The 27,904-nt window shown below is 41.6% G+C and overlaps 1 long non-coding RNA gene across 1 annotated transcript in view; it reads right to left on the reverse strand.

Annotated features, from left to right (window-relative positions):
- The window catches only part of LOC145508937 (uncharacterized), a 34,124-nt gene extending 6,918 nt beyond the window's left edge, over positions 1-27,206 (reverse strand). Inside the window, exons 1-2 of the long non-coding RNA XR_014055700.1 lie at positions 27,062-27,206; positions 25,564-25,735 (exon numbers count right to left, since the gene is read on the reverse strand). This is a non-coding gene — a long non-coding RNA (uncharacterized LOC145508937). The remainder of the gene's footprint in view (positions 1-25,563; positions 25,736-27,061) is intronic.
- Between the last annotated feature and the right edge of the window lie 698 nt (positions 27,207-27,904).

The following is a 27,904-nucleotide window of genomic DNA, read 5'->3' on the forward strand; positions in this document are numbered from 1 at the left end:
TGTCTCCAGGGAGATTGCCATGGAACTCCTCCAAGATGCTCGTTTTAGAAATCTAGAGTCCAGAGCAGGTCTACACAAAAATAAAATAAAATAACATAGACAAGCAAGGCAACCTTTCAGGTGATTTAAGTCATCACCTTGCATACACTTGCAGAGAGTATCTGGATTGATAAGGACCTCTCAGACTTTGCTTTATATAAGAATTATTTGGGAGAACTTAGTTACAACAAAGATGCCATTTACAGATCATTGAAGGGAGATGCAATTTGGTGCCACCTTCCTGAAAATTTTCCCCTCTCTGATTGTTCCTTCTCTGTTTTACTGGTTTTTCTTTCACTTAATTAATTAATTGTCTCATTCATATATTGGTTCAATGAGTCATTTTCCATGACAGACACTAGATTCTGAGTATACTTATTTTTTTAATAAAGTAAACATGTTTTGGCCTTGAGTTGTGTGCAGCATATAGGACCTATCTGTTCAATTTTTCGTTTATACTATTTTAGGTAATAAAGAGAACACACTGGATATATCTTTAAGGAATTAAAATTCTGATGAGAAAGACTGAAAACAAATAATGCTTATACAGAGTGAACTGATCTGTACAAAAGATAACACATAATTAAATGTTTACACTGATGAGGGATTGACTATTGTGTACTGGGGTTGAGTCTTACAAAATTTCTTTAGAAAGGAGAAATATCAGAGGTAGTGTGCCCTGTACGACATAGAAGGAGACTGTTATTGGCTGAACTGTGTTCCCCTCAAATTCATATGCTGAATCCTTAATACCCAGTACCTCAAAATGTGATTCTGTTTGGAGATAAGTCCCTTAAAGGGGTAATTAAGTTAAAATGCAGGGCTTCCCAGGTGGCGCTAGTGGTAAAGAACCCACCTGCCAATGCAGGAGACATAAGAGATGAGGGTTCAATCCCTGGGTAAGAAAGATCCCCTGGAGGAGGTCAATGGCAACCCACTCCACTATTCTTGCCTGGAGAATCCCATGGACAGAAGAGCCTGGCAGGCTACAGGCCATGGGGTTACAAAGGGTTGGACATGACTGAACTACTCATCATGCACCCACATAAATTAAAATGTGGTCATTTGAGTGGACCCTAATAAAATATGACTGGTGTCTTATAAGAGGAAATTTGGAAATAGACATACATAGAAGGAAGACCATGTGAAGGCACAGTGAGAAGATAGACGTTTATAAACCAAGGAGAGAAGCCTTAGAAGAAACCAGCCCTCCTGACACCTTGATCTTAGACTTTCAGCCTCCAGAATTGTGAGCAAGTCTGCTGTTAGAGCCACCCAGCTTGTAGTTCTTTTTATGGTAGCCCCAGCAGTCTAACCCAGGGAGGGGGTACTGAATAGACACTCACCTCTCTTCTGTGAAGCCCTCCAGTCACTCCTACTCTCATTGCTTTTGCTGTAAAACTCTTGAACTTTTTTCCTCTTGTTTTTATTCTTTGGGATTACATTCTTCTTTCCTGCCTTATATAATCTTCACTTTTACTGTTCTGATACCTAACTGTATTTTGGAATTACTCGTGAAGTAAGGGAAAGAAACAGAGTCTCAGGACCTCATAAAATTCTGGTTAGGCCACTTACTCGTGGCCCTAAATGAATCTCTTCCTGATTTCGAGCACCACTAACTGGGCTAGTAGATGGAGACAGTGTGTAATTCACCAGCTGGATGTAAAGAATAAATATAAGACTACAAACCTAAATGCTCAGGAGACTAGCCATGTAATATATTTATATTCTAGTATGTATTGAATCTGAATGTCTTGAGGCAATTTATTCCAGTTTAATGAAACTAATTTATGGAGGAAAATGTTCATATTGAATCCAAACCTTATTCAGTTACCTTTAACTCTTTAATACAAGTTCTACTCTCAGAACCAGAGCACAATATCTCTCTGTAGAGTCAGAAAAGTAAATTAAATATATTTTTTTCCTTCCTTGGCATTCAGTTTGGTTTTTTTTTTGGCTAGTTGTTTAATTTGGTGCTTCTCTGATTGGTTAAGAGACCAAGTCACTTTTACTGGATCACAGGGGAGAAGGAAGGGAGAGTAGGGATTACTAGGATTTTTCATAGGGAGGTTGCTATACTGAAATTATACTTTTAAAAATCTAGAAGCATCTCTGGGGGGAAAAAAAAAATCAAAGGCCTTATACAGGAATGAAAACTCTCCAGTTTTCATTCTGGAGAGTCCAGGAAGAAGAAAGTGAGAGCTTCAGGTGAGATGTTGTGATGGGAGGAGGACAGATAAAATTCCAGAGATGTTTGTCAATATTACCATTGACATTTCCTCTTTAAATACCCTAATAAAACAGATAACTTTTCTTAGCCCCAAAGTAACACCCATTTAAAATATTGTAGTAAATTGAAACAAATAAATAGAATAAGTTAAATGTGCCTTAAAATCCTATCATTTAGAAAGAATCACTATTAGCTTTTTGCAGCCTTTTTAGCCTATATACATATATATATATATATATATATATACTGCTACTACTACTACTACTACTAAGTCGCTTCAGTTGTGTCCGACTCTGTGCGACCCCATAGACGGCAGCCCACCAGGCTCCGCCGTCCCTGGGATTCTCCAGGCAAGAACACTGGGGTGGGTTGCCATTTCCTTCTCCAATGCGTGAAAGTCAAAAGTGAAAGTGAAGTCGCTCAGTCGTGTCTGACTCTTCGCGACCCAATGGACTGCAGCCTACCAGGCTCCTCTGTCCGTGGGATTGTCCAGGCAAGAGGACTGGAGTGGGGTGCCATTGCCTTCTCCGATATATATATTTTAATTCACAAAGTGCAATTTGTTTTCTATAGTCTCATTTGTAGTCCAATTTTTGTACTTCAAAACTGATAAAAATTACACATCTTTACATGCAGAAACATATTTAACTTTGTAACAGGGTTTGGTGTATATTATCAGTGCCTTTGTAAATGGTACAATCTTTCTAGAAGGTAATTTGTTAGAAGCTTAAAGTGAATTAGCACTGATGTCAGTGTGGTATTATTTATGCTTTAATTTACATTTCTTTGATGAGGATTTCAAAAAAGATATTTTCCATATTTACATTGGCTATTTCCATTTACTATTTTTTGCCTTTTATTTTATTATTTTAATTAATTTGTTTATTTTAATTGGAAGCTAATTAAAATGGTTTTTGCCATACATTGACATGAATCAGCCATTGGTGTATATGTGTCCCCCATCCTGAAGGCCCCTCCCACCCCTCTGGGTCATCTCAGTGCACCAGCTTTGAGTGCCCTGTTTCATGCATCAAACCTGGACTGGCACTCTATTTCACATATGGTAATATATATGTTTCAATGCTATTCTCTCAAATCATCCCACCCTCGCCTTCTCCCACAGAGTCCAAAAGTCTGTTCTTTATATCTGTGTCTCTTTTGGTGTCTCACATATAGAGTCATTGTTACCATCTTTCTAAATTCCATATATATGTGTTAGTATACTGTATTGGTGTTTTTGTTTCTGACTTACTTCACTCTGTATAATAGGCTCCAGTTTCACCCACCTCATTAGAACTGATTCAAATGCATTCTTTTTAATGGCTGAGTAATATTCCATTGTGTATATGTACCACAGCTTCCTCATCCATTCATCTGCTGATGGGCATCTATGTTGCTTTCATGTCCTGGCTACTATAAACAGTGCTGCGATGAACATTGGGGTACACGTGTCTCTTTCAATTCTGGTTTCCTTGGTGTGTATGCTCAGCAGTGGGATTTCTGGGATGTATAACAGTTCTATTTCCAGTTTTTTAAGGAATCTCCACACTGTTCTCCATAGTGGCTGTACTAGTTTGCATTTCCACCAAAAGTGTAAAAAGATTCCCTTTTCTCCACACCCTCTCCAGCATTTATTGTTTGTAGACTTTTTGATAACAGCCATTACTATTTCTTGAATGGAATATTCATACTCTTTACCCATTTTCCTAACTAGTATCTATGATTCCTCATTTATTGGTAAGACAGATTTCACCTATTCAGTAATCTAGTATCAGTCTTGTATTTTGGTGATTTGTAATTTACCTTTTTATTTTATAAGGTTGGATGATTATAGATTCCAATCACTTCTACTCTGATGAATTAATCTATGTTTTTTTCTGTTACCAAAGAACCTAGGTTTGCAGGATTTTGAAACTTAAAGAAGACAGGAAAAAGGAAGGAAGGGAGGAAAATAGTAAAGAATAGATTTCAAAGCAGTAGTGACCAACGATGTGGCATACTGTAGTCCATGTGATCTCAGAGTAGGGCACTGCTAAGCAACTAAACTCATTACCACCAATGACCAACCATATTTTATGTTATCATTTCTTGAAACTTGCCCCTAAGATGTTGCAATCCAGACAGTTTTCATCAAAAGACAAGAAAAAGATAAATTCCAATTCAATCTCTTCCTGAAACCCAATACACACTTGAATGATTTGACTAAACCTTGAGTTCACTAAGTAGGTTAATTGAGTTATGTGGTTTCATCCAATGAGAATTTCTATTCACTTGTCTCCAGAGGAGTTTGAGTGTATCAGGCCCTTTCACCAAGGTCAAATGGTGATAGCTTCTGGGATCAATTAGTGAGTTGTCTAATTAGATTTGATTAACCAGCTCTGAACCATACTGATTCTCATATGAGTAATGCCTCTTCAGTGTATTAGCTTTGCTGACTAACTTGGTAACTTCTGATGGGCTGTATACAAAGGAAGGCTTTACCCATTTGCAGAGATTATGTCCCATGAAGAAGATAGAGAAAGCAGCAGCAAGTAAAACCTGTAATTTTCCCTTTTTTCAACACGTCTACAATTCATGGAAATACATTTGGGCACTCTTGTGTTGAGCATGATTATAATACTAGTACTAAACTCTTGTGAAAGTGAAAGTGTTATTTGCTCATTCATGTCCAACTCTTTGTGACCATATGAACCATTAGGCTCTTCTGTCCATGGAATTCTCAAGACAAGAATACTGGAGTTGGTTGCTAGTTCCTCCTCCAGGCATCATTCCCTACCCAAGTCAAACCAGCATCTCTTATGTCTCCTGCATTGGCAGGCGGGTTCTTTACCGCTAGCACCACCTGGCAAGCCTCCAAACATTTGTGTGTGTGTGTGTATTAGTCACTTAGTTGTGTCCAACTCTTTGGGACCCCATGGACTGCAGCCCTCCAGGATCCTCTGTTCATGGGATTCTCTAGGCAAGAATACTGGAGTGAGCTGCACTGGAGCTCCAGGGGATCTTCCTCACCCAGGAATCAAACCTGGGTCTCCTGCATTGCAGGCAGATTCTTTACCATCTTAACCATCAGGGAAGTGATACCCTATAAATTTTTTCTACTCATGAGTTAGTAGAGGTGAAAGACCATAAGCACTGAAATCTTATCAGTCCTGATTCAACTCGACTCTAGCATTTACCCCTCCACTTTGCCAATCACAGCTCACTGCTTTCATGAGCAGTGACCACCTATACACAAGCTCTAGGAAGTCCACTTCTCCTAATTCTGTTTGCCTGAATAAGACTAATGCTCAGGTAGTTAATAACAACCGACTTAAAAATGGCGACTGTTGCTCAGGGGTAACTATGTCCCCTCAAGCATACTACTTCTATCCTCAGTGAGCTCACAATGAGCTTGAAACGAGTCACTTGGCTTCAGGGAAACCAACAGAGAATCACTGACCCTTGGCCTCTAGAGCACCAGTTAAAGTTACCTCCAATATAGAACCGTCTCTGATTAATTCCATCGCCTTACATTGTGTGTGTGTGTGTGCTCAGTCACATCTGACTCTTTGTGACACTGTGGATTGCAGACCACCAGGCTCCTCTGCCCATTGGACTTTCCAGACAAGAATACTGAAGTGTGTTGTAATTTCCTCCTTCAGAGGATCTTCCCTACTCAGAGATCAGACCTGAGTCTCCTGTGTCTCCTACATTGGGAGGCAGATTCTTTTACCACTGAGTCACCTGGGAAGCCCCTTATGTCTTCCATGTAATAAATTCAGATGCCTATCTTTATCTGACATTCAGTCTTTACTCTGGCTCTCCTTCCTCACCCCCTGTATGCACAGTTTCTAAGTTCTGTTGGTTCAGTCTCCTAAAATCTCTGGAATCCACTTGTCCCCGTCATGTTGTTCAGGACTCCCTCAGTTACAGGTACCATTAAGCTCACTCATGTTACTGCAACCGTCTTTTTCTTATGCTGCCTTAATTTTTATCCAATTACATCCATTTTTATTTATAGACGAGTGAGATTTCTTCTGAAATAAGTACCTGATGATGTCATTTTCTCTAAAATCCTTTAAGAGTTACCAGTTACACGGAGAGCAGAATCTCGATAGCCTCACATAGATGCAGACCTACCGTGTGGTTCAGTGATCTTTTGTTTTCCCACAAACCCACCTTCATCTCTCACCAAGTATGAACTCACATGTCTTGGAGTCCTTTACTGATCTATTGGTTCTAAGCCCTTACACAGAGTATCTACTAACTTGTGCTAGGATTTTAAGATGATCTTCCAGGAAACTTTCACCAGTTTCCACCACCTACATTAGGTGTCTTTCCCCTGAGCTCCAATAACATGCAGTGCATACCTCTATTTTGTCTTATACTGCAATGCAGTTATCAAAAATGTAATAAAATATCCTTCATCCCTTTGTCTCCAGCTGTATACAGTGTCTGCTTATAGTGTGTTCAAAAAAGTTCTATTTATAACTCAATTAATGAATGACATTTTATTCCCTTTTTTCCCTCTATTTCTCAAAGGCCCTAAGCTTACTCTTGTCTCATGCTGATGATGCTTATCTGTACACATACTTCATCTCCCCCATAGAATTGTGAAAGCCCAAGGAAAGGACTCATGTTTGAGGTTTTTACACAAATTTTTGTTTGAAGTGTTTGTAGGAATAATACAAGCAGAGTCATTCTTGTATGCTTCACCCAGGTTTCTCTAGTTTTGCAAAACTAATTTTTGTATTCTTTATAATTCTTGGCACAATATGTGACTTGTGTAGGGACTATGTAAATAATTTTTGACTGATTCACAGATTTATTGGACAGTTTCTGCATAGTTAGCCCGCTCAGGAGTGTCCATGAAACACAGTGCCCAAGGAAAACACCATAGTGGATAGAATTTCAAGGAGCACGTTACATGAGCTACTTTGTCTGGACTGAGAGATGGCCAGAAATATGAATCTGCATTCATCTGAAGCAGCTGATCGGTGTAACCTGCTTGGCTACATGGGACCCCGTTCATCATGGTGAGGTGGAGGAAGTTTCTTTTCTAGAATAGACATGTATTCTGGATATAGAATTATCATTCCTGGTCATAATGCCTCTTCCAGCAGGGCCATCCGTGGACTCAAAGAATGCCTCATTTACGGTCAAAATAGCGCACATGGCATTACTTCTAATCAAGAAATTCATTTCACAGCAAAGCTTATGTCCATAGAATTAAGCATTTTTTGGTTGTTGTTGGTGTTGTTTGTTTGTTTGTTTGTTTTTTACTTCATACCTGGTCATTCAGAAGTATGGGTGTAACAGGGAGATGGGTTGACTTACTGAGGACTCAATTATGCTGTCAGTTTTGAGACAGAACTCTAAAAGAAGTAAGTTCTATATTACCCAGTGCTTAATATGCTTTAAAACAATTTGAATCCATATTAGAAGGTGCTTACTTCTTCATTGCTAAAGTAGGTGGGATTGGAAAAGGAATGTACTGGAGTGGCTCTTATAGTTATTAGACCAAATAGCCCACTCACATCCCTTGTGGCTTCCCTTGTGGCTCAGCTGGTAAAGAATCCACCTGCCATGTGAGAGACCTGGGTTCCATCCCTGGGTTGGAAAGATCCCCCAGAGAAGGGAAAGGCTACCCACTCCAGTATTCTGGCCTGGAGAATCCCATGGACAGTCCGTGGGGTTGCAAAGAGTTGGACACGACTGAGTGACTTTCACTTTCACTTTCAGCCCACTCACAGAATTTTCAGTTCCCATCCTGGCAACTCTGAACTCTGCTGGTTTGAAGACCTTAGCTCAAAAACAGGAAATGCTTCCACTAGGACACATAACAATGATTCCAGTGAATGGAAAGTTGAGACAGACCTCTGGTCATTTGGTGATCCTATGTCATTGAACCAAAAGGCAAAGAAAAAATAAAATTAATTAAAAGACAAGGAAGGGAGTTATTATTACAGGCTAGAGTGATTGATCCATATTATTAAGAGAAAACTGGACAGTTTCTCCACATAGAGACAAGCAGAGCTATGTCAGGGAGCCAGAGGACATTCTGAAATGATTAATATTTCCATTTCCAATAGTTGAGGTTAATGGAAAACTGCTAGGAACAAAATAAGATGACCATAAAATATTCAGACCCTTCAGAAATAAAGGTTTGGATCATTCTCCCAGTGCAGACCTTTAATCAGATGGATTCCTGCTGAGGGTAGTGGAAACATGGAATGGAGAGTGGAAGAAGGAAGCCATAGATATCAACTGTGACCCCAGAGGAAGCTGTAGAAACAAGAAAATGTAGGTGGCTTGCATGTTTTCTTTTTGTTTTGTGTGTGTATAATTATTCCTACATATTAATTTTTTTTCTTTCCCGTTGTATCCTTACAATTTTGTATAAGTTTGTTGCAGATTAAGTTTCATAGCATTACTTAGTACCAGAATATTTAATGGGGCTGTGATTAATCTGAGGAGTAAATAATGTAAGCAATTAAGAGTTAACACAATGACTGTCAAGAGTGTGTGTCTTCTCACTTGGGGGAAAATATGAGAGCTTGGACACTTGTTCAGAGGCTAGCAGCCTCTTGTGAGGTAAAAGCAGAGTTGTTTTGCTTTAGTATGGAAGTCCAAGGCTGTGCAGAGGGGTATTTAGGAATTCTGTGTGTCCCAAATGGTAGACTCTGCAGATAATTAACTTGCTGCCTCTCAGCTCCTAAACCACTCTGCTTTGCAATGCTTGCAATCTGAGGGACCAGACAGTGCACACTGTATTTCTCCTTTGCCTGCTGGCTCTATGTTATGTTAGGGTCTGCCAGCAGCCAGTCCTGGACATGCACTGCAAGGCTAGAAGGAACCACACGGTTCCATGCTTCTCTACAGCAGAAAGGGCATCTGTGTGTAGCGGTCCTTGGCACCATCACCAGCGAGGCGGGCTGCCCTTGGGGTCAGCTGATGGGGCCCATTGGGTAGTTTCTTCCGGTAACTGAGAGTGGTTCTCAGTCATCATGGCTCTACCTCTAGATGCCTTGTCACCACCACGTGGGACAATGTGTTCCTGTGTCAGCCACACCCAGTTGACTATCAGCCTGGCATGGCCTCCTTCTCTGAGCTTTTATTCTTTCTTTTCCTTTCCCTATCCTTAGGGGTGGTGGCCACTCCCCATTGTTAATAATTCTTTATTTCTTAGAAGTCTTTTTTGCCCTTTTTAATTGGTTAAATATTGTTTTGAACTGAATGTATGTGTCTGACCAAAATTCCTATGTGGAAGCCCTAACTTTTAGGGTGGCTATATTTAGAGTAAATTGGGTTTCCCTGGTGGCTCAGTGGTAAAGAATCCGCCTGCCAATGCTAGAGATGGGGGTTTGATCCCTGGGTCAGGAAGATTCCCTGTAAAAGGAAATGGCAACCCACTCCAGTATTCTAGCCTGGGAAATCCCATGGACAAAGGAGCCTAGTAGGCTACAGTCCATAGGGTCGCGAAGAGTCAGACATGACTGAAGTGACTTAGAACACACTGTCTTATGTCTGTGAGTTGTCTGCTACTCCTTACAGGAGACTTGGGGTGAATTACATTACCCACGTCTAGTGGTGGTGGGAAGAATTAGAATCCCAATAGGTATCACAGGAGGCAGAACTCCATGCTTGTATCAGCTGGGATATGTACCACTTACAGTTGGTAGCTCCCTGATGACTAAATGGACTTGTCATGGAGTTGGTTGGTGATGATGGTGTGACAGTGGCAAGATTTCAAACAAGATCTTGAATGGGAGAAGACAAGGAGGTGGGCTTTGATTTGGATGAAGAACACAAAGCTATGCTCTGTACAGTATCTGAAACTTTCATGAAAAAGTGAAAATATTCATAGCTCTTTTTTCCTTATGGTCTACCCTTTTGCAATGTCTGGTCTGCTGAATGTCTGTGTGCTTTGCTTTCTTCATTCCATTCTGACACCAGTTATGTAGATTATCCTGGTCAGGTGATACTAATGTCTGTTTGAAAGATGGTCCACAATTAGAATAGTAGATCAAAGTATGAATATAATGGAAGTAGGCTCTATAGACCAGATTTCTCTGGTTTTAAAAATTTTGTCTCCTTTTATTGACTACCACCTCAAGAAACTAGAATTCTGAATCTGTCTGTTCAAGATTGAGATGTAAATCTAGCGGAATATGTTCAGGGACTAGGTTACTTAACACAATTGCAGTCAGGATAAATGGAGGCTTCTGTTTCACCCATCTCTGTAGGGCTATAGAACACATGGAAATACAGAGTTGGATCCAAAGGTGGTAAAAATCAGAAAAAACAGGAATCATACATATGCCCCTTCTGAATCAGAGATTGGGACTCCTAGTAAAATCTCTTTACAAAGTAGATATACAAATGGACTACTTAAGAGTCGCACACAGTGCTAGGGACACTGATATGACAAGATACAATCCATTTTCCTTGTGCTCAAAAAAATAATACAACAGTGTGTAATTCAGAATAAAATACTTGATTACAACAGCTTGAAAAGGGATATAATAGCATGTTGTAGAAAAGCAGATGTAGAATATATCATTTGTTGTAGACATCTGTTATTTTTTGCCTGTCCAGTCTCTGTTTGTTTTTTGTTTTTTCCCTTTCCTTCTTTTGGTAATAGCACTCTGATTTCCTTTTGGGAAGGCACACCTTCCATGACCCAGAGCAAACAATTTCCTGCTCAGTAGAATGGGGCTAACAGTAAGACCTACTTGGAGGTGTTACAGCTAATGAGGTAAACAAATATCAAAGACTTGGTATACAGCAGATAATACATGCTTGATTAACTCTCCTTGTTTGTTTGTTTTTTCTGGGGGAAAGAGTCAAGTGAACATGAATTTTGGACCCAAACTCTACCTTCTACTTTCCTAGGCATCCACCACAACTCATGTCTCTGCTTTGAGTTAGCTGTCTTAATTTGCAATATGGTGTTAAGTTCTCCTCTACAGTCTTTCTAAGGATTAGTAACAATACATTATCATTCTCAATCTTAGCACTTGGCTGGCCCAAAGTATGTTCTTGGAGGAAAAAAAAAAAAATGTAGCTCTTATAATTAGATCCCCTGGTGTGGCTATACCTTCATTTCTGAGTCTTGAGGCTACAAACCTAGAAGTTCCTCCTGTAGAGAAGCTTCACAAAGCAGATTAGTGCAGTGTTTAATTTTAAAATATAACTACACAAAGCGGCATGCTGAGATGACTGCCTTGCATTAGTCTTCAGAACAATTAAGCATAATGCTAAATCAGGGTAAACTACGTTTCTGAATTGATCTACAGTGTCATGAATAACATCTGCATCTTCAGGAGAACAATTTACACTCTTCAGTAAAGTGTGACACATTAGTGAATAGATTCTCTCTCTCTCTCTCTCTTCATCTAACATTTTTTTGTTATTTGGCAAATATTTCTTTTTTAGACTCATGCCACGGCTGGCAGGAATCTTTGCCAACTTACTACCTAAGTGGTGGTGGTGGTGGTTTAGTTGTTAAGTCGTGTCTCTGGTGACCCCATGGACTGTAGCCCGCCAGCCATCTCCTTCTCCAGAGGAATCGTCCCAACCCAGGGATAGAACCCGGGTATCCTGTATCACAGGTGGATTCTTTACTGACTGAGCCACCAGGGAAGCCCCAGTACCTATGTACTTTATTTCGAAAAGAAAGACTCTGGGGAGTAGAGACACTAAATCATCACCTGAGGGTTTCCCACATGGAAAATAGCAGAACTCAGCTCAGAACTCAGCTCAGAACACAGGAGGCAGTACCCTGGGTAACATTCCCACCATTGCAGCACAGACTTCCCTGAAAACTGGAACCTCTGGTTTGGACAGGAGCCAGGGAAGTGGTGTTTTCTTCTAGTCAATTCATGCATCCCCTCTGGGTTACCAACAATGACCATTAGTCCTTTTTAAAAACTATCTGCATTGACCAAAAATGTGCTACTCTGAGTGCTAAATTGTTAATATTAAGAAAAATGGGTGAGTGTGTGTTGGGATTAGAAAGTTAACGTGTACAGGAATAAATAGATCAAATTTCCTAAAATCACCTTCAGATGTCCAGGTTTTAATTTCCTAACTCTTTTGTTAGCAGAATTGATGCATGCATGCTAAGTCACTCAGTCCTGTCCAACTCTTTGCAACTCTGTGGACCATAGCCCATGAGGCTCCTCTGTCCATGGGGATTCTCCAGGCAAGAATACAGAAGTGGGTTGCTATGCCCTCCTCCAGGGGATCTTCCTGACCCTGGGATTGAACCCACATCTCTTATGTTTCCTGCATTGGCAGTTGAGTCCTTTACCACTAGTGCCACCTGGGTAGTGAGCTTGATAAGAAATCTTAAAAACAAATAGGTTTAGGTATGCAACATTTCTAAATTAGTTGAAGCCATGAAAAGTTTTATAAAAAAAAAAGAAGAATCAAAATACATAAAATACATACATTCATTATAAATTCAAACTACGGTTTTTTTCAGTGTAAGAATATTGAAATGTCTTTGGTGAAGTTTATTCAGCTTTTTTGAATTATTAGTTTCATCATATTTCAATTGGAGTCATTAAGAATCTAATATATACACCTGGCTCACTGCTAAGGACTTTATAAATGATTTCTTATTTAAATTATTTATCTCATCCAAAACGAGACAAAAAATATTTTTTAATTGTCATTCTTATATCCATAAGTGCTAAGTCGATTCAGTCATGTCTGACTCTTTGCAACCCCATGGATTCTACCCTGTAAAGCTCCTCTATCCATGGGATTTCCCAGACAAGAATACTGGAGTAGGTTGCCATGCCTTTTTCCAGCGAATCTTCCCGACCCAGGGATCAAACCTGAGTCTCTTAAGTCTCTTATATTGGCAGACAGGTTCTTTACCACTAGTACTACCCAGGAAGCCCACTCCAGCATTCTTGCCTGGAGAATCTCAAGAACAGAGTAGCCTGGTAGACTCTAGTCCATATGGTTGCAAAGAGTCAGACATGACTGAAGTGACTTAGCATGCACACACATAATCAGTTCAGTTCAGTTCAGTCACTCAGTCATGTTTGACTCTTTGCGACCCCATGGATTGCAGCACACCAGGCCTCCCTGTCCATCACCAACTTCCAGAGTTTACTCAAACTCATGTCCATTGAGTCAGTGATGCCATCCAACCATCTTGTCCTCTGTCGTCCCCTTCTCCTCCTGCCTTCAATCTTTCCCAGCATCAGAGTCTTTTCCAATGAGTCAGTTCTTTGCATCAGGCGGCCAAAGTATTGGAGTTTCAGCTTCAGCATCAGTCCTTCCAATGAATATTCAGGACTGATTTCCTTTAGGATGGACCAGTTGGATCTCCCTGCAGTCCAAGGGACTCTCAAGAGTCTTTTCCAACACCACAGTTCAAAAGCATCAATTCTTAGGCACTCAGCTTTCTTTATAGTCCAACTCTCACATCCATATGTAACTACTGGGGAAATGCACACAATGGTTCTACATAAATGCTCTACATAAATTTGATAAAAATCCAGTGGTTTTTAAGCTTGAGCATGAATTAGAATCACCGGGAAGGCTGTTAAAAACAGATTTTGTGACCCCACCTCCAGAGTTTCTGTGGTATATGGGTGGGGCCAGATAATTTGCATTTCTAAGGAAATTCTGGTAGTGCTGATGCTGCTAGCCCTGGGCTGACACTTTAGAACCACCACTATAGGCCATAAGCTCTTCAAACTTAACAAAAAATGAAAGAAAAGCTCATCTAATTCAGTTTACCAGCTAATATCAAGCATATTAATCTCTCAGAAACACACTTTCATCACCTGTAAAATAACATTTCACTTTGAATTCGTTCTATATGGTTACCACATATGGTCACTTCCAAGACAATTAGTAAACATTCGTTATCTTTCCCTCTTCTCTTCTGAAATCAAAAAGGCACATTTATGCCATGGACCATTTATATATAAATGTCGTCCTTTCAGTATGAAGTACTGGAAAAATCAAGGACTTGGAATCAGATTTAAGTGTAAATACTGTTTCTGTCTTTATTATTTCGGTTACATTACACACTGTCCTTAAATACTGTCCCCTCCTGTGAACTGGCTCATTTAACACTTCTGTCAGCTTCAGCCAAATGGATCTTTCCACCAGAACATCCCAGAGGTGCCTCAAACTCAGTGCAAATAACTTCACTACCTCTCTATACATACACACTCTTTTTCTCTTAAAGTCTGTTTATAAAACTTTTTACGTTGTGTTGGAGAATAGCCAATTAGTAATGTTAGTTTCAGGTGAACAGTGAAGAGACTCAGCCATTCGTACATATGTATCCATTCTCCCTCAAACTCCCCTCCCATCCAGGCTGCCACATGACATTGAGCATAATTCCCTGTGCTATACGGTAGATCCTTGTTGGTTATCCATTTTAAATATAGCAGTGTATACACGTCCACCCCACTAAAGTCTTGATTTCAGTCAGTTCAGCTCAGTTCAGTCGCTCAGTTGTGTCCAGCTCTTTGTGACCCTATGGATTGCGGTACACCAGGCTTCCCTGTTCATCACCAACTTGCAGAGTTTAGTCAAACTCATGTCCATTGAGTTGGTGATGCCATCCAACCATCTCATCCTCTGTTGTCCCCTTCTCCTTTCACCTTCAATCTTTCTCAGCATCAGGGTCTTTTCAAATGAGCCAGTTCTTTGTATCAGGCAGACTGCAACAAAATTCTTCAAGTCACCTAATCTAGAAATCTTGGGGTAACAATTGGTTCTTTGTTTTTGGCTATGTGCATCCAGTTGAGCGTACACATTTCTTTCTAAACCAACCAACTTATATCCTTTCTATTTTTGTTCATCTTTCCACCGTCTTTATCTGGGCCCACTGCAAAAGCTAACAGAGTTGGGAGCTGTCCTGTTTTAGGGAAATGCAGCATTTGACCTCCTTCATGTTTGGAGAGTCTTCTTGGTCTTAAACTGAAGCTCCAATAAGTCCTTCTCAGAATCTACTAGATGATGGTATGTGCATGGTCAGTCATGTCTGACTCTTTGCGACCCCATGGACTGTAGCCTGCCAGGCTCCTCTCTCTATAGGGTTTTCCCTGTGAGAATACTGGAGTGGGTTGCCATTTCCTCCTCCAGGGATCAGATGAGCGGGAACTAGGAACACCAGAAATAAGGGACATTTCAACACTAACTCTGGTGATGACACAGTGGCAATGGAATCGATTGTGTCCTAGAAGAATGACTATCCAGGTTCTAGTAGCAGATTATATGCCCAGTATCAGAGATGGGCAAACTGTAATTTCTGTCCCCATTAATCTTGGCAGTGGTGTCTTTGTAGGCCCAGTTCTGCCATGAGAATAAGATGACCAACTCTACCAGTTTGCCTGGAAGAAAGGGTGTCCCAAGACAGGACACCCTCAACTTTAAAATTAGAACAATGGTGGGTAAGTCAGGATGAGTTCCTGAGGGTATATGAGGAAATCTTTGTTCCTGACTGCAGACACTCAAGTCTAAGTCTCTGAACCTCCAGAAATAAGTTAGATACTTCAGTTTCCTTTAATAAGTACCTCTCATTCTTAAATTTGCCAGACAGTTTATGTTGTTTTCAACTAACCGTGAAGCTGAAGCTCCAATATTTTGCCATGTGATAGGAAGAACTGACTCATTGGGAAAGACCCTGATGCTGGGAAAGACTGAAGGCAGGAGGAGTAGGAGACCACAGAGGATGAGATGGTTGGATGGCATCACCGAGTTGATGGACGTGAGTTTGAGCAAACATTGGGAGATGGTGACAGACCGGGAAGCCTGGTGGGCTCAAAGAGTCAGACACGACTAAGCGACTGAACAACAAATCCTGGCTGATACCGCTTCTTATGTGATGTCTCAGCCTCCAGTCTTACTTAGCTGAAGTCCTTTCTGCTGTCAGCACACACACACACACGCACACACACACACACGCACACACACACACACACATCCGTGTTGCCCCACATGCCTAAATCCATCAGGCACCCCCCCTACTTTACTGATTCCCATAAGCACCTCATGGGCTTCCCAGGTGGCACCAGTGGTAAAGAATCTTCCTGCTAATGCAGGAGATGCAAGAAATTTAGATTCAGGAAGACTCCCCTGGAGGAGGAAATGGCAACCCACTCCAGCATTTTTTGCCTGGAGAATCAGGACAGAGGAGCCTGGTTGGCTACAGTCCATGGGGTCACAAAGATAGGACACAACTGAGCCACTGAGCACGCATAAGCGCCTCGTAGCATCACCCAGGTGACATGGATGTCTGAGGCTTGCCTTTATATTCCCATCTCTGAGCATAGACTCTTCCTCCTTTGTCTGTATCTTAAAGTCTTGCTGATTGAAGAAGCTTGGTAAGATTTTCTGTTAAAGGGTGGAAAATGCTGCAACCAGATGTTTTTTGTTTCAGCTATTCATGAAGTTCCCCCCCCCCCTGAATTTTACTAGTTTTGCTTGCATGCCTATTAAAATTTGAGAAGTTCCTACCCCAGCAATTTAACAAGTATACTCTTTTTTACACCTGGACTCCTATTTCTGGCAGCACAGCAAGCGCTTGTAGTCTTAGCCTTAAATAAATAAATAACAAAGTAAAACAGTGCCCATCCAGGACGTTGTATTGTCAGCTGCAGGTTCCTTTAGCAGCTTTTTCCTTGTAGGGTACATTCTTCTGTTGAAGACACACAATGCAAGAAACAGAAAAAGAGACTAGAGCCTATTTGAAACTAAACAAAGACAGATTCCTAAATAAATAAAAACAAGAAGAATGGAGCCTGGGAGCCAAATGATTCTTTAGATAAGAAAGAACCCTGCAGGTGAGGGATATTCTTATCACAATAGTGCCCTAGAGTTTTGAGTGGTTTTACAGAATTACCATTTGGAGCGTGGTGACTCCATAGTCACACAAACCTTTCACACATTTCTAAGTCCAGGCTGACAATAACTTAATCAATAGCAACATTTCTGGAAACACCAGGCCCTCCTTTGTGTTTTCAGGTCCAAGTTAATGGGTTTGCTGTGTGGTTTCTTGACTATTAATTGGTTAATCAATATAATTGCTGAAGTCGATGGTCATATTTTATCTCTGTTGGGTATGCTTAAAATGTCTGTGATAGATTTTCAGTTCTTAAGTTTCACTTTTCTTTAAAGGAGCTATTATTCTTCTAATGTAAAATGCAACATTATGAAAAGAAATCACATTTTGGAATCTAGACCCAGGTTCTAAATGTTTATCTATGGCTTATAGGGATAAACCTATGGGCAACTTTCTTAGTTTCATTAAGCTTAATTTTTTTTTTTTTTCGCACCTGTAAATTGCTGATTATAGAAGAAGACTCAATAAAACAAACTTATTTAGGTAAAGTTTACACAGTTGGATAGAATCTAGTCTATGCACAATAGCTATCTTTCCAGTATCCCTGATATATAAAGAATAAGCTATGATTACATTGGACTTTATTGAGCAACTGCTATACAATTTGATTCCTTTCTCAGCCCTTTAACTATCTAATGAGGTCACATGGTTGGAGTTACATAGATGAGTAATTCTGAGCAGGGGACACAGTCCAGTGGAAGAATCAGACAATTACAGTGTGCCTTGAGATTAGGTGTATAATGTGCACAAGGAACATGGTACCAACCTTGCTTAGTCCACTCATGAAGCCACAAGAAACTTAATGGTAAAGGGCCAGTAAAGGCTAAGCACCGAAGAACTGATGCTTTTGAACTGTGGTGTTGGAGAAGACTCTAGAGAGTCCCTTGGGCTGCAAGGAGATCAAGCCAGTCAATCCTAAAAGAAATCAACCCTGAATACTCAGTAGAAGGACTGACGCTAAAGCTGAAGCTCCAGTATTTGGGCACCCGATGCAAAGAGCCCACTCATTGGAAAAGACCCTGATGTTGGGAAAGACTTAGGGCAGGAGGAGAAGGGGACGACAGAAGATGAGATGGTTGGATGGTGTCACTTACTCAATGACATGAGTTTAAGCAAACTCCAGGAGATAGTGAAGGGCAGGGAAGCCTGGTGTGCTGTGCAAAGACTAATACAAAAATTAGTGACTGAACAACAACAATGCAAAAGGAACATGGTCCCATCCTTACTTAGTCCAACCATGAAGCTACAAGAAACTTAATGGTGAAGGGCCAGTTAAATGTGGTTACTGAAGAAGAGGAGGACAGGGATCTCACAGCCAGAAAGGTGTGAGGATGCCATTCAGGGAAGTGGAGGAACCACGTCCTGGGCCAGGGCCCAGGCTTCAAAGTGTAAGAAAACAATAAAAAAAGGATGCAGGGAGGTGAATGGGAGGAAATTGAGATGAAAGAGAGTTTAGGCCCTTGTCAAATACATTCATTGTATGAAACTTATAATGGATACTTCCTGCGTTTTGGCTTAGGAAACTTTTCTTTTTTATTAATTAATTAATTTATTTATTTTTGGCTATGCACGGGCATATTTCTCTAATTGTGGCAAATGGGAGCTACTCTCTAGTTGTGGTACGTGAGCTTCTCATTGTGGTGGCTTCTCTTGTTACAGAGCATGACCTCTGGAGCACATGGGCTCAGTAGTCACAGCTCACAGTAGCTGTGGTACAGCAGCTTATCTGCCCTGGGCAAGTGGCATCTTCCTGGACCAGGGATCAAACCCGTGTTCCCTGCATTGGCAGGTGGATTCTTAACCACTGGACTACCAGGGGAGTCACAGGAACCTTCTTTTCTTTCAGAAATAATTCCCTCTTTATTTAGGAAATGTTTCCTTGTACTCTTCCCACATGTAGTCCAGTAAGAGCTGACCACCTCTCAATAACATCAGTCACTATACCTATGATTGGTTTAGGAGGCACTGATAGGATTGCTGCTGCTGCTGCTAAGTCACTTCACTTGTGTCCGACTCTGTGCGACCCCATAGACAGCAGCCCACCAGGCTCCCCTATCCCTGGGATTCTCCAGGCAAGAACACTGGAGTGGGTTGCCATTTCCTTCTCCAACACATGAAAGTGAAAAGTGAAAGTGAAGTCGGTCAGTCGTGTCCGACTCTTAGAGACCCCATGGACTGCAGCCTACCAGGGGAAAATCCATGGGATTTTCCAGGCGAGAGTACTGGAGTGGGTTGCCACTGCCTTCTTCTTAAATCTGGCCAATCAATCCCCTTAAGAAATAGTATAGTGGAGTGGTTAGGAACGAGTAATGGTGGTTAGGACATGCAGTCACTTCACTGAGAGTACAACATAGCCACAGTCATGTGTTAGGAAATTTACTCTTGAAGCAGGGATTCAGAGACTGGAGCCAAGGAAGTAAGACAGAAGAGTCCAGCAGCGGTCCGCAAGGCAGTGAGTGATGAGGGCTTGACCTGATACGTTAGGGTAAGGACAGAAAGGAAGGAATGTGCTGGAGGTGGAATTGACAGACTGACTAGGTAGAAGATGGTGGGAAGATTTGATAGAACCCATCTTCAGTAGAGGCTTAATATTATGAACTCTCTTCCTGAGCGTGCCCATCTTGTGAATCCTCCCACTGCATGCATACATACAGTCAGCTCTCATGTTAGCAGGATTCTGTATTATTAGAAACTCACGCCTAGGGGAGCTGTATCCTTGATTTGCACTTTTCAAGCAGTGACAGGGAATTCTGTAACAGGAGGACACAGTTCCGTATGTATAAGTTTCAGTTTACACAGAGGCATGCAAAGACAAAATTTCTTCTGTGTGTGTGTGTGTGTGTGTGTGTGTGTGTGTGTGTGTATGTGTGTGTGTTATATTCCTCAGCTTCATGTATTGCTTGGCTGCAGCCATGAGACTCAGGTTGTCCTAGTTTAATCTTATCCATGGAAATGAGCCATATGAGGATATAGCCTGGGCATAGGCCACTGATTCCTCTGACATTGCAGCAATCCTGACAAGAAGCTGAGGGTCTCTGGGACCAGAGGTGGTGGGTGACATTGCTCACGTTCCTCGTATAGCAGAGGAGTCCTATACTGGAGTTTTGGCAGTAATAAGCCCCATAGTCCACATCATGGCAGGTGCTGTGCTTGGAAGCCCAGGTTAGATATGTCCCTAAGGCCATCACAGGCATTCTATGAACCGTCAGATATCTCTTAATAGCAGCAGACCTACTGAGGCAGGAGGTAGATTCCCACTCCCCCCCAACCCCCACCCAGGGTAAAGCGATTGGAGATTTATTCCCTGTGAATCAAAACTCCAAGACAAGAACAGCACGACAATTAAGGGAAGAGGCTGGGCACTGCCAAGACCACATATTTTTTTTTCCTTCTAAGTCAGGAGACCTCCCTGACCACACATATACTGAAAAGGTTCCTTGGAGGCCAAAGGGGAGTAAAGCCAAGGATGCCCTACCGAGACGCCTTGTCAGTAGAAACCATCTTGGCTAAGTGATGCCTGGGCACTCATAGCAGGATCCTGAGATATGCCAAATATGGACTATGAACCAGGCAAATCAGAATGATTGGACAAAGGAAAATTGGAAGAAAGGCCCCAGGAAAGTAATTCAAACTGCCACGAGGGCACGACTCAGGGAGTCTACCTCTGAGTCTGCCAGTGTGCCTATCCACAACTACTGTACTCTTTTCCCCTTCATAAATACTCGCTTCACTACTTTCTGTCTTCATGGGGATTCTTTTCTACAAAGCCAAAGGGCCAGGGACCTGGTCACTGACCACTGGTCCAGTGCTTTCACCGCTGCGACCTAGCCTCAATCTCCGGGTGGGAACCCAAGCCCTGCTCCAAGCCATTGCAGGCCGAGGCCACCGGAGAGCACTCCATGGGTGGAGAGGTGGGAGCGGTCTGCACCAGGTATAGATAGTAAGGAGGTGCGTTATGTGCAGATAAGTTAAGATTCAATAATAAGAGTAACACAAAGTAATTCTGCTTCTTATTATCACCATGGGCCAGTAATTCTAAATGATCTTGGTGATAACACACTCCTCTCTGGAACAGACTATTCCCACAAGACTCTTGGCCATATTATGTCACGTTATCTACAACCAAGGACTTTGACTAAGAGAGAGAAAGGGTGTTAAGAAACCTTAGCTGTCAAATCTGAGCAGCAGGGAAAATGATTACAGCATTAGCTAGTTGGAAAAGGCTTACTTGGAATAATGGTAATGAGTGTAGTTTTGGACATGTTAAAATTTGAGGTGCTTGTGAGTTGTGCAGAGAAATGGGGACATAGAGATTAAGAGAGAGCTTAGTTCTTCTTCGCTTTCTGCCATAAGGGTGGTGTCATCTGTATGTCTGAGGTTATTGATATTTCTCCCAGCAATCTTGACTCCAGCTTGTGCTTCATTCAGCCTGGCATTTCACATGATGTACTCTGCATGTAAGTTAAATAAGCAGGGTGACAATATGCAGCTTTGATGTACTCCTTTCCCGAACCAGTTCCCATGGAACCAATCTGTTGTTCCATGTTCAGTTCTAACTGTTGCTTCCTGACCTGTGTACAGGTTTCTCAAGAGGCAGATCAGGTGGTCTGGTATTCCCATCTCTTTCAGAATTTTGCACAGTTTGTTGTGATCCATACAGTCAAAGACTTTGGCATAGTCAATAAAGCAAAAGTAGATTTTTTTCTGGACTGTCTTGCTTTTTTGATAATCCAGCAGATGCTGCCAATTTGATCTCTGGTTCCTCTGACTTTCTAAATCCAGCTTGAACATCTGGAAGTTCATGGTTCACGTACTGCTGAAGCCTGGCTTGGAGAATTTTGAGCATTACTTTACTAGCGTGTGAGATGAGTGCAATTGTGCAGTTGTTTGAACATTCTTTGGCATTGCCTTTCTTTGGGATTAGAATGAAAACTGACCTTTTCTAGTCCTGTGGCTACTGCTGAGTTTTCCAAATTTGCTGACATACTGAGTGCAGCACTTTCACACCATCATCTTTTAGGATTTGAAATAGCTCAACTGGAATTCTATCACCTCCACTAGCTTTGTTCATTGTGATGCTTCCTAAGGTTCACTTGACTTCACATTCCAGGATATCTGGCTCTAAGTGAGTGATCACACCATCATGGTTATCTGGGTCATGAAGATCTTTTTTGTATAGTTCTTCTGTGTATTCTTGCCACCTCATCTTAATATCTTTTGCTTCTGTTAGGTCCATACCATTTCTGTCCTTTATTGTGCCCATCTTTACATGAAATGTTCCCTTGGTATCTCTAATTTTCTTGAAGAGATCTCTAGTCTTTCCCATTCTATTGTTTTCCTCTATTTCTTTACATTGATCACTTAGGAAGGCTTTCTCATCTCTCCTTGCTATTCTTTGGAACTCTGCATTCAAATGGAGGTATCTTTACTTTTCTCCTTTGCCTTTAACTTCTCTTCTTTTCTCAGCTATTTGTAAGGCTTCCTCAGACAACCATTTTGGTTTTTTTGCATTTCTTTTTCTTGGGAATAGTCTTGATCACTGTCCCCTGTACAATGTAACTGTACAATGTCCTGTACAATAAATGTCTCCTATACAATGTCTCCTGTATATAATGTCTCCTGTACAATAAATGTCTCCTTTACAATAAATGTCTCCTGTACAATGACCTATATTATGTCCTGCACAATGTCACTGTACAACTTCCTGTACAGTAAAGAGCCTCTTGATGAAAGTGAAAGAGGAGAGTGAAAAAGTTGGCTTAAAAGTCAGCATTCAGAAAACTAAGATCATGGCATCCTGTCCAATCACTTCATGGCAAATAGATGGGGAAACAATGGAAACAGTGATAGATTTTATTTTTGGGGGCTCCGAAATCACTGCAGATGGTGACTGCAGCCATGAAATTAAAAGACATTTGCTCCTTAGAAGGAAAACTGTGACCAACCTAGACAGCATATTAAAAAGCAGAGACGTTGCTTTGTCAACAAAGTTCCATCTAGTCAAAGCTATGGTTTTTCCAGTAGTCATGCATGGATGTGCGAGTTGGACTATAAGGAAAGATCAGCGCTGAAGAATTGATGCTTTTGAACTGTAGTGTTGGAGAAGACTCTTCAGAGTCTCTTGGACAGCAAGGAGATCCAACCAGTCCATCCTAAAGGAAATCAGTCCTGAATATTCACTGGAAGGACTGATGTTGAATCTGAAACTGCAATCCTTTGGCCACCTGATGCAAAGAACTGACTCACTGGAAAAGATCCCGATCCTGGGAAAGATTGAAGGCAGGAAGAAAAGGGGATGACAGAGGATGAGATGGTTGGATGGCATCACTGACTTGATGGACATGAGTTTGAGAAAGCTCCAGGATTTGGTGATGGACTGGGAAGCTTGGCGTGCTGCGGTCCATGGGGTCACAAAGAGTCGGACATGACTGAGTGACTGAACTGAACTGAGAGCTTAGTGGTGTACCACTGCTGCGGGAAACCATCGGTAGATGAACGGTTTCAGCAGTAGATTTCAATTGTTGCTTGAATACCTGCTCTGTGATGGACATGGTACTGTTGCTAATTTCATACTTATAAATATTTGTATTCCTTACATGATAAAGACATACCTTCTCCTTTTTAAAAATTTTCTTTTCCTTTTCTTAATTAGAAATTTAATTCAAGTAATAGTTAAATTGCAATGTGCCAGTTTCAAGTGTACAGTAAAGTGTATATACAAATGAGCTTATTTATAAGACAGAAACCGGATCACAGACATAGAAAACAAACCTCTGGTTACCAAAGGGGAAGGAGGGGTGGAGGGGAAAGATAAATGAAGAGTGTGGTATTAACAGATATACTCCACTATATTACTATATATAAAACAGGTAAACAATGAGGACCTTCCTTCTGTATAGTCCAGGGAACTATACTCAATGTCTTGCAATAACCTATCTTGGAAAAGAATCTGAAAAAGATGAGATATAGTATATATACATAAATGTATACACATTATCTTTTCCTTTCTTTCCTTCTGATTTTTCCACATTTAGAAAAACTGAGGAAAGAGAGAGGAGGTTGAGAAGTTTTGTCTAAGGCTACTCGGCAAGAACAGACTAGACCAGATTTTAATTACTATGTGCTTGCCTGTCTTCACAATGAGATGGGCTATGGCCTGAATTTCTAAGGAAAGGCTGGGTTTTGAAATGAAAAGGGGAGGTGCAAAAGAGTATTGCAATCTCAGCTGAAAAATTAGCTGAGGAAAAGATACAAATAAAATTAATAAGCTTGGAGGAGTAAGAGGTCAGTCTGCTCTGAAGTAAGATTCAGGCATCATATCAACATTCACAGATGACAAACTACTTCATACCAGTCTGGTATTAGTTTCTGAGGTGGCGAAAGTGGCAAAACTGTATTTCTGACCTTGAAGAGATTACAGTCCATGGGTGGACGAGGAATCTCAGAGATCCCATTACAGTACTGCATGGTGAATGTTTCAACAGCAAAAGTCTGCAAGTGCTGTCACTGAAGCTCATGCTCAGGCATGTCCAACTTTGCGACCCCATGGGCTGTAGCCCGCCAGGCTCCTCTGACCCTGGAATTCTCCAGACAAGAATACTGGAGTGGGCTGCCATTTCCTTCTCCAGGGGATCTTCCTCACCCAGGTATCGAACCCGAGTCTCCCGTGGCTCCTGCATTGGCAAGCAGGTTCTTTACCACTGAGCCACCAGGGAAGCCCATGAAGCCATTAAAGGAGGCCCACCTAAAGGTTTGCTGGATTATGTTCTCATAGAGTCTTAAGAGCCAGAAGGGATTTGCCTCCAGACCAGGGAACGTGAGAAGCTCTGAGGGGGACAGAAGAGCTTGAGCAAAGACATGGAAGGAAGAAGCACCACAGGATATATGATGGGAATACAAAGTGCATTAAATGCAAGGTATAGACAGTCAGGAAAGTTAATGCTTAAAACTAAAGAAGGAAAATTGGCATCTAAGCAGCTCCTATTATGTCTGTGTAAGGAACAACTTCCCTCATCTGATTTATGTAGTAATAATAGTTAGCACTTTCTGACTGCTTAATATTTGCACTTTTGTACCTAGACTTGTCCTATGCCTTACTTGGAATTACATTTGTGAGTTCCCTTAACCTGTAATATTCCTGAGGTACTTGGAGTGGCTGAATTATGTTCCACTGAATGAATGGATGCTTGTTAGCATAACAACTATGTATTAAGTGCTTACCCTCTGCCAGGGACTATTCTAAGTGATTTATGTAAATGTGCTTCTTTAATATTCATAAAAGGTCCTGTGAAATATGCTTGCTTTTATTCTTATTTTTCAAGTGAGGATGCTTCGACAAAGAAGTAAAGCCACTTGCCTATGGACACTTAGCAAAAAAAATCTGAGCCATCTTTCAAAGATAAGAGCATGACTCAGAGTCTGTTCTCTGTACCTCTGCTCCGCAATGCCTCCTTACTCTCCCAATAGTCTGTACTGACCTCCATCCATCACTTCTCAAGCTCCAAGCTCCTGGAAGCAAGGGCTCAGCTGTTCCCATGACGCTACTGGTACCTACCACTAGACCTGACACCAGTCCGTATTCACAGGAGTTTGCAGCGAGACCACTGAAAGAAAACATTGTCAAGATGAAGCAGGAACAGCTAAGTGTCTCACGAAACTCTGAGCACCCCTGCCTGTGAAGCTTGTCTAAACTTCTTAGACGCCCTTGTGAAGCTTGCCAGCACTTTTGTGACTTAGAACAATGGCCAGCCCCAGGATCATCCCTCACAATCCTCTCCCCTTACCCAATCAGAGCTTCACCTCTGGAGCCCTCCTCACTCCCTCGTTTGCTTCTAGATCTAGTGCTCTGCTTTCATCTGCAGAGACCTGACGAAACTTGTCTCTTGAGTGACCCTTTCTCTCTTGATGGGAATAATAAATTCAGCTTTGTTTTTAGAACTTTATTTTATTCTCTAACTGGACTTTTAGCCTCCTCATGTGAAGAGCCGACTCATTGAGAAAGACTGTGATGCTGGAAAAGACTGAAGGCAGGAGGAGAAAGGGATGACAGAGGACGAGATGGTTGGATGGCATCACTGACTTGATGGACATGAGTTTGAGCAAGCTCTGGGAGAAGGTGATGGACAGGGGAGCCAGGCTTGCTGCAGTCCACAGGGTTGAAGAGAGTTGGACACGACTTAGGAACTGAACAACAATGACATATATATGCCACATCTTTTCACTAAAAAGATGCGGCATGCACATGCTTTCAAACACTGAAGCAGCCCGTGTCAGGTGTACTACTCTCAGTGGAGTCTGTCTACTCCGACGATCTTTCTGAACTCCAGGGACAGACCATGATGATCTTGAGACACAGACCCAGTGTGTACCACCACCCTCATTTGTCCGGGCCTTTGAAGTCTGCTCTGACCTCCGTCTGTTCGCACATTCCTAGATCCCAACTGCTTTATTTGCGCCTTTTGCAGCAGATTCACACTAGCAATCAAAGATATTCACAAACAAAATCTCAGGATGAAACACAATAAATGCATAAGTTCATATGAAGCAGCTTGGGCTAAAGTGGGGAGGGTCACAGACCCCAACCTGCTCGTACACTCCATACTGAAGTACCTGACTAGAGGGTTGAGCAGGTTGGGGTCTGTGGCCCTCCCCCACTGTGTCTTCAGCACCTCAAGCTCGATCAGGTTCTGTGTGCAAAACAATTCATTTCTCCTGCTGGCTCTGAGGATAACAGAGTGGAATAATTTTTCATAACCTCCTAATAGATACCTTGCTTGAAACTGCTGTTTAAGTCAAAACCACTGGTTTCCTCTCAATGAATTGGAAGGTAATGCAGTTTTAATTTTAAGTCCAATTATATCTTGAGAGATGAATGGTACAGGGCAAATCCTTGCTTAGGGCCAAACGGGAGTGATAAATCATTCACTTACATGATCAGATTGCTTCCAAGCTCCTCTGGGCCTCTCAGTAAACAGAAAAATAAAAGTTACAATCAGCCTCTTGGGTGAAAAATAAAATGGAAGGGAAGGTCAAGGTAGACTTTGCCTGTATTAGTCAGGATATTTAAGTTACACTGTGGTTGAATAAAATCTCAGTGGCTTATCACAACAAAAGCATTATTGTCACTCATAGCTCATGTCAGTCCAGCTCATCGAGGGATCCTGCCCACTGTGGTTATTCAAGCATTCATGTCAGAGCCTCCAGTTTGATACACACTGTGAGGCCACTGCCTCCTAGGGAAGGAGATATGGTAAAAATGGTGTAGCACTTCCACTGGGAATCCATAGAATTGAGAGGCTACCACCAGCCACATGGCCAAGGTGAACATCCAAAGACAGAGAAGAGCTGTGCGCCCGGGAAGAGAACTGGAAACAAGAGGACACAATCACCAGTAGCTCCAATGTCTCTCCCATGGCTTTTTAAAAATCTCTGCTCACAATATCCAGGTTGGGATGAGGCTGAGAGTAGAAGGAACACATATTAACTGCCCACTACCCACCAAATTTTGAGCAGGTACTTTAGCATTTGAAATTCTCAAAAATATGATGGGATAAGTACGATTTCCCACTTTAAGTCTGCTACGGCCCAGAGAGGGCCAAAGTTTCTCCTTCTCCAAAGATCAGACAGCTGGAGAATTGAGTCAGGACGCTCACTGAGAATAGCCTGGCCCAGAGCCCACTGCCTCCTTACCGCCTGGGGCCACCCGCTCCACTTGGAGACGTCCACACTGCATTTAATAAACCATAGTCCTTTTAGCTGGAGATACCTGGAGG

Source organism: Giraffa tippelskirchi, chromosome 6 (genome assembly GCF_054371585.1).
Source record: "Giraffa tippelskirchi isolate mGirTip1 chromosome 6, T2T-mGirTip1v1.2.pri, whole genome shotgun sequence".
NCBI classification, from domain to species: domain Eukaryota; kingdom Metazoa; phylum Chordata; class Mammalia; order Artiodactyla; family Giraffidae; genus Giraffa; species Giraffa tippelskirchi.